Below are 7009 nucleotides of genomic sequence, written 5' to 3' on the forward strand. Positions count from 1 at the left end.
CTCACTCAGCCCCTGAAACCCCACACCTCAGCCCCAGCTGACCTAGACAAGTGGGTTAGCCCGTCCTTCCTCCAGAACAGACTCCAAGGCTCCGCTCCGCCAGCTCTTCTCTCCTTCGGTCTCGCTTTCTCTCTCCCTCCCTCCCTGCCTTCCCTCCCTCTCGAGCACCTGACTGCAGGGAAGAGCCCGTCCGCATAGTGTTTGGAAAGAAAGAGCAGGGGTTCGCCGTCCCCGGAGAATAAAGGGTTTTTTTTTTTCTAAATGGATTTTTCTAACAACAAAAAATCACCCAGTGACAACAAAGGTTTTTCTCCAAGAAAGCCGTCATGGCTGGCCAAACGGGCCTCGGGTCTCACCTTGGGGACAGAAAGTCAGTGGGCTGGCGGAGTCAGACTCAGGGTGGGGCAGGGGTGGGGGGAGATCTTCTCTGGGAAAATTGGGGTCAGCCTGTGGTCACTTCCCAGCCTGGCTGAGGTGACAGGGCCTGGCAAGGCAAACGAGGAGGCCGGTCCTGGCCTGTAGGAGCTCTCAGCCGGGGCAGGTCTAGTTGCCGGCTGGCCAGCAGAGAATGGGAGGGCAGCATCCCCAGGGGCTGGGCCACGCTGTCCAGGCTCTGATTTCTCTGCGCTCAGCGGCCAGTGGTACCTCCTGGGGCGGAGAAAACCATTTCCTCACCTGAGCCAGCAGGGCCCGGGAGAGGACGGAAGGTTCAGGGAGGGAGCTGCTCTGCCTCTGGCTCAGGGGAAGTCGAGGCAGCCACTCAGGGAAGTGAGAGAAGATGCTCGGCTGCCCTGGTCCTTGACCCTGGGGCGGGCCCCCGTCGGCTGGCTGTGGAACCACCCCAGTCCCAGGCTGAACTAGACTGGGAGCGTCGGCCGGAACGGGTGAGGCCGCTCTGGGAAGAGCTGGTGAGTCTGAAGCCCCAGGGAGGATTTTTCTCCCAGCGGATCCAAGGTGAGTGAGGTGGATTGGAGAAGCAGGGAAATGGTGGGAAGAGTGGGGGAGAAGGGAGGTGAGAGGGTTGCGGAGACAGCAAATGTGTGTCCTTGTCTCTGGTCCCAGGAGTAGAGGTATGTGAGGAAGGGAAGCGTTCAAAGGAGAATCAGTCTCCCAGGGTCGGGGGAATCTTCTATCTGCTCTGCTGCTCTCACCCACACCCTCCTTGCCCCCTTCTCCCCGAGTGCCTAAGTCAGCTTATCTCCCTCCATCTTCCCAGAGGAGGGCTAGGGAGAAGTGGCAGGGCTAGTGGAGGGCCCTGGGCCAGGGGCAGAGGGAGAAACTCTGCTCTGGAGGAAGAAAGAAAGAGATGGGGGACGGGGGAGGCAGAGAAGTCTGGAGTAGGAGATACTGGGGCTACTGCAGACCCTGGTGAGTACCTGCCCGTCTGTCAGCCCATCTGTCCATCCTCCTGCTCGCCCGTCCATCCTTCCACCCACCCATCTACCCCCTCGGGCCGGTCGGTATTGGGAACAGATTCCCTGTCGACTCCAATGAGTGGGTTTGCATCGTTTCCTTAGTTCTTTCCTCATTTCTCCCCCTACCCCACCAAGCAGGGTTGGACCCTCCTCCATAGAGCAAGCATTCCAGGTTATCTCTCTGTCTGTTTCTGTCTGTATTTCCGTCTGTCTCCCTCACACACACACATAGATTCCCACCACGTCTGCTGGCCCAGACTTGGGCTGGGCCTAAACTCGGGCCAAGCCTGGACTGGGCCGTCTAACTCCAGTCCTCCCTGAAGTGCACTGAACCTCGGTTTCCCCATCAGGGCAGTAGCTCTTTCCCTTGCTTTAGCCCCCTCCTCCGAAAGGGGAAGAGAGGTGACACCCGAGGGAAAGAGAATGGTCTGAGGGAGAGAAGGGAGTCGGGCTGGGGAGCACTTTCTCTCTCCCCTGCCCAGTGAGGGGAGGCCGGAGGGCCGTGGCACCTCTCGTCTGGCGCCCCGGACTCTCCCTACGCCGCCTCCATTCACATCACGACTCCCCGCTGCCAGTAATTCGGGAGGTGGGCACCTGCGGCCCAGAGGGAGGTGTCCTCCTACCAACCCCTCCGGCCAGACTTCTGCCCGTTTGCCATTTTGTCTCCCCCTCCCCAACACAAAGACCCTTAATCCTCAAGGTGGGACTGTGGGGTGCAGTGTGAGGTGGAGAGGGGGGCGTTGGCGCCCAAACCGCAACTGATAACACTTCGGAGTTCAATGGACCGTGCCAGGCCGGGGCAACACCCAGCAATTACTGGGGGACAATGGACTGGGGGCCCCCCAGGTGTGGTAGAAAGGACTGGCCATGGGAGGGGGTACATAGAGAGGAAAGGGGGAGGAACTTATACAATCCCTCTCTAGTTTCCACAGGCATTTGAGACATTCTTTAAAGGGCCTCCTGTCTGCCCACCCCAACCCACTCCCACCCCCTCTCCCTCCGGTTAGAGACAGCTTCAAAGGTGGACCGTCCTTTGTGCTCCCTCTGCTTTCTTCTCTTCCTTTCTCTCGTCCCCTCCCTCCCTCTCTTTGACCTCCCCGGCACAGACAGGCCTCTGGGGGCCGACTCCAGAAAGCCCTCACTGTTTCCTTTCTTGTTTTTTGAGGTGAGACCTGCCAGGGAGAGGCAGGGAATGGGGGCGGCGAGGGGAGGAGGGAGAGCGGGAGAGCCGAAGGAATGTGGCTTCTGTGTAGAGTGCAGTCAAGGGTGGCCTCCCTTCCTTCCTCCCTCTGTCCCTCCTTTCCCCCCTCTCTCTCCTCTCTCTCTGTCCCCCTCACTCACTCTCAATTCCGATGGGGTTCGGTTGCCTGAGCTCACCCTTCTAGCTGGGGGACACAAGGCAGACTGGCTGGCGATGAACCAGAGATCCAGAAAGGAAGATCCAGGATGCCAGAAAAAGGAGCATTTAGTGTGAGTGCCTACTGAGAACAATGCAGTGTACTAAGTAAGCGCTCGAGAACTATAATAGAAGCCCAAGATGTGTTCAGATGAGGCGAGACTTAGGGTCTGGGGCGAGTGGGTTCAATTACTTCCATCCCTTTGCAAGTATTAGAAGCAGCGTGGCTCAGTGGAAAGAGCCCGGGCTTGGGAGTCAGAGGTCATGGGTTCTAATCCCGGCTCCGCCACTTGTCGGCTGCGTGACTTTGGGCAAGTCGCTTAACTTCTCTGTGCTTCGGTTCCCTCATCTGGAAAATGGGGATTAAGATTGTGAGCCCCACGTGGGACAACCTGATCACCTTGTATCCCCCCAGCACTTAGAATCAATCAATCGTATTTATTGAGCGCTTACTGTGTGCAGAGCACTGTACTCAGCGCTTGGGAAGTACAAGTTGGCAACATATAGAGACGGTCCCTACCCAACAGTGGGCTCACAGTGCTTTGCACATAGTAAGCGCTTAACAAATGCCATTATTATTATTAATTATCCATTACTATGACTCATTAGAACACGGGTTGCTCTCCCCTCTGATTTTGAGAATCAGTTAATCGATGGTATTGATTAATTGATTAATCAATGGTAGAAGCAGCATGACCTAGTGGTAACAAGGGCCTGGGAGCCAGAGGACCTGGGTTCTAATTCCAGCTCTGCCACCTGTCTGTTGTGTGACCTTGGGTAAGTCACTTCTTTCAGCCTCAGTTCCCTCATCTGCAAATTGGGCATTCAATATAATAATAATAATAATGTTGGTATTTGTTAAGCATTTACTATGTGCCAAGCACTGTTCCAAGCGCTGGGGTAGATACAAGGTAATCAGGTTGTCCCACGTGGGGCTCACGGTCTTCCCCATTTTACTTTAATATCTGTTCCCCATCAAACTTAGACTGCGTTACTTTGAGCGTGACCACTGTGTGGGACCTGATTTCTTTTTTTTTTTTTTTTTTTTGGTATTTGTAAAGTGCTTATTACGTGCCAGGCGCTGTACTGAGCATTAGAGTAGATAAAAGTTAATCAGGTTGGACACAGTCCATGTCCCACATGGGGCTCACAGTCTCCATCCACATTTCACAGATGAGGGTTCTAAGGCTCAGAGAAGTGAAACGACTTGTCCAAGGTCACACAGCAGACGCCTGTCCGTGCCAGGATTAGAACCCAAGTCCTTCCGATTCCCAGGTCCATGCTCTAACCCCTAGGTCACGCTGCTTCTCTGTAGCTACCCTTGTAACTTGTATCTACCCCGGCACTTAGTACAGTGTTTGGCATATACTAAGTGCTTAACAATTATTATTATTATTATTATTATCGAGCACTTATTGCGGGCTTATTCAGTGCTTGGGAGGGTACGGCAGCAGCATAAACGTGGTGCTTGCCCCTAAGGAGTTTATCCTCTAATGGAGGACGACAAGGGGACATAAATTGTTCACAAACAGTTGGAGTAATAGAAAGAACAAGGACCCAACTGGTAGTAGCAACAGAATGGTAGAATCAATCAATCAATCAATCAATCGTATTTATTGAGCGCTTACTGTGTGCAAAGCACTGTACTAAGCACTTGGGAAGTACAAGTCGGCAACACATAGAGAGAGTCCCTACCCAGCAGCTGGCTCACAGTCTGGAAATGACATGGAGGAATAAGTGAATAAATAAGTTGTGCTTGTGGAGCTATATATGGATCTCTAAGTGCAGTTTATATTTAATGATGGCATTTATTAAGCGCTTACTATGTGCAAAGCACTGTTCTAAGCACTGAGCACTGTTCTAAGCGCTGTTGTGTTTACAAATGCGAGCACGTGGGCATGTGTTACGTGAGCGTAACTGTACACTGACGGTGGCTGTTGGGTCTCTGTGCCTTAGGCAGTGGACAGGAAATTTACATGTGTATGTACATATATGTGGGGGGTGTGCTCATACGTATGTACACATATATGTGCATGTTTTTGTTGAAGGTGGCTGCTGAATCTATGTGACTTAGGTATGGGCAGTATCCATGGGAACCCTCCTGGAATTAATAATAATAATAATAGTATTTGTTAAGCGCTTACTATGTGCAAAGCACTGTTCTAAGCGCTGGGGGAATACAAGGTGATCAGGTTGTCCCACGTGGGGCTCACATTCTTAATCCCCATTTTACAGATGAGGTAACCGAAGCACAGAGAATAATAATAATAATAATAATGATAATGGCATTTATTAAGCGCTTACTATGTGCAAAGCACTGTTCTAAGTTAAGCGACTTGCCCAAAGTCACACAGCCGACAAGTAGCGGAACCGGGATTAGAACCCATGACCTCTGACTCTCAAGCTTGTGCACTTTCCACTGAGCCATGCTGCTTTCTGTGTGTGTGTGTGTGCGCATACATATATGTGTGAATGTGTGTGGATACCAAAGGTGGCTGTGGGGTCTCTGTGACTTAGTCAGTGAACAGTAACCAGGGAAGCTCTCCTGGAATCCATATGTGTGTGTATACATATATGTGGGTGTGTGTATGTATGCTGACGGTGGCTGTTGAATCTATGTGACTTAAGCAGTGAGCATTAAATAATAATAATAATGATGGCATTTATTAAGTGCTTACTATGTGCAAAGCACTGTTCTATTAAACAGGGAAGCCCTCCTGGAATTCATGTGTATGTATATGTGGGTTGTGTGTATGTATGTGTGGGTCTATGTGACAAAGGCAGTGAGCAGTAAATAGGGAAGCCCTCCAGGAATTTATGTGTGCATGTATGCTGATCGTGGCTGTTAGGTCTACGTGATTTGGGCAGTGGGCAGTAACCAGGGAAACCCTCCTGGAATTTCAGGAGAGCCCTGACGATGGGGAGAGCTGTGCTCTGACAGATCCGAGGCTCTAAGTACACATCAGTGGTATTTATTGAGCGCTTACTATGTGCAGAGCACTGTACTAAGCACTCGGGAGAGTGCAACTCAACAGAACGAGCGGGCACGTTCCCTGCCCGTAGCGATGACCTCTCTGTCCTCCCAATGAACCTGGAAAGTGGACGGAGGCCCAGGGGAGGAAATGGAGGCACCAGAGTGATGTACCCACTGAGGGAGGAGGCAGCCCCCGGCCTCCATCTCTTCAACCCCAGAATTCCCTTGGGGTGGCAGCAGCCCAACTGACAAATAAAAATAATAATAATAATGATGGTATTTGTTAAGCGCTCGCTATGTGCAAAGCACTGTTCTAAGCACTGGGCACTGTCACATTCATTCATTCGATCGTATTTATTGAGCGCTTACTGTGTGCAGAGCACTGTACTAAGCGCTTGGGAAGTACAAGGGAGGGCTAGGGGACTGGCTTTGGGGAGTCTGCAAGATGAGAGGCCGGGAGTTGGGGATGGCAGGAAGTCCCCGGCTGCTGGGCTGGTGGAGGTGGATAGCAGGGTTGCTCGCCTTTCTTACCTTCCCTTGCCTTTCCCGACCGCCCTCTCTGTTTTTACCCTTTTCCGGGCTGGTTGGTAGGCCCTGCTGGCTGGTAGTTAATGTTTAGGCTCCATCAGATGAGCCTCCCCTTTGGATCCACCCCAAGCCGGCAGGTGCCCTGGAGGGCTGGGGGTGGAGGAAGCACTGGTGCGAAGTGGGGCAGGGTTAGGCAAGACGTCCCCAACGCGCAGAGGCTGCAACCAGCCAGGCTGAGGCTGCGGGGACTCGCGGGAGCTGGTGAGACTGAGCCTCCTGCCCGCTGGGACGGCGAGAGGGAAGGGCGAGGGGGCACCATGGGCCGGGGACGGGAGGGACGTGACCCACTGAGCTCTGGAGTCGCAAGGTGGTCAGGGGCCATCCTGGACCTCCCAAGTTTCCCAGCCAAAAGGGGACATTGGGGCCTAGCTCTGTGGCTGGAGGTGTGGAGGAGCTACAGAGAAGAAAAGAAAATTCTGGCTCTCGTGCTCAGAGGAAGCGGGTCCCGGGCAGAGGGCTCTCTGATCCTTCCCCCAATCGCTGGAGGGATTCAGAATATCCTAAGAAAAGGGGAGAGGGGCAAGGAATTGGGGGCCTGTCTTTCTCTGCTGCTGTCTCCACTGGCCAGCTGACCCGGAGATCTCCTGCCAAGGGGTGAGAGGGGTTTTGGGACTTTTTCCCCCATCGCCCGCCCCA

This window comes from Tachyglossus aculeatus, chromosome 5 (genome assembly GCF_015852505.1).
Source record: "Tachyglossus aculeatus isolate mTacAcu1 chromosome 5, mTacAcu1.pri, whole genome shotgun sequence".
In the NCBI taxonomy this organism is placed as follows: domain Eukaryota; kingdom Metazoa; phylum Chordata; class Mammalia; order Monotremata; family Tachyglossidae; genus Tachyglossus; species Tachyglossus aculeatus.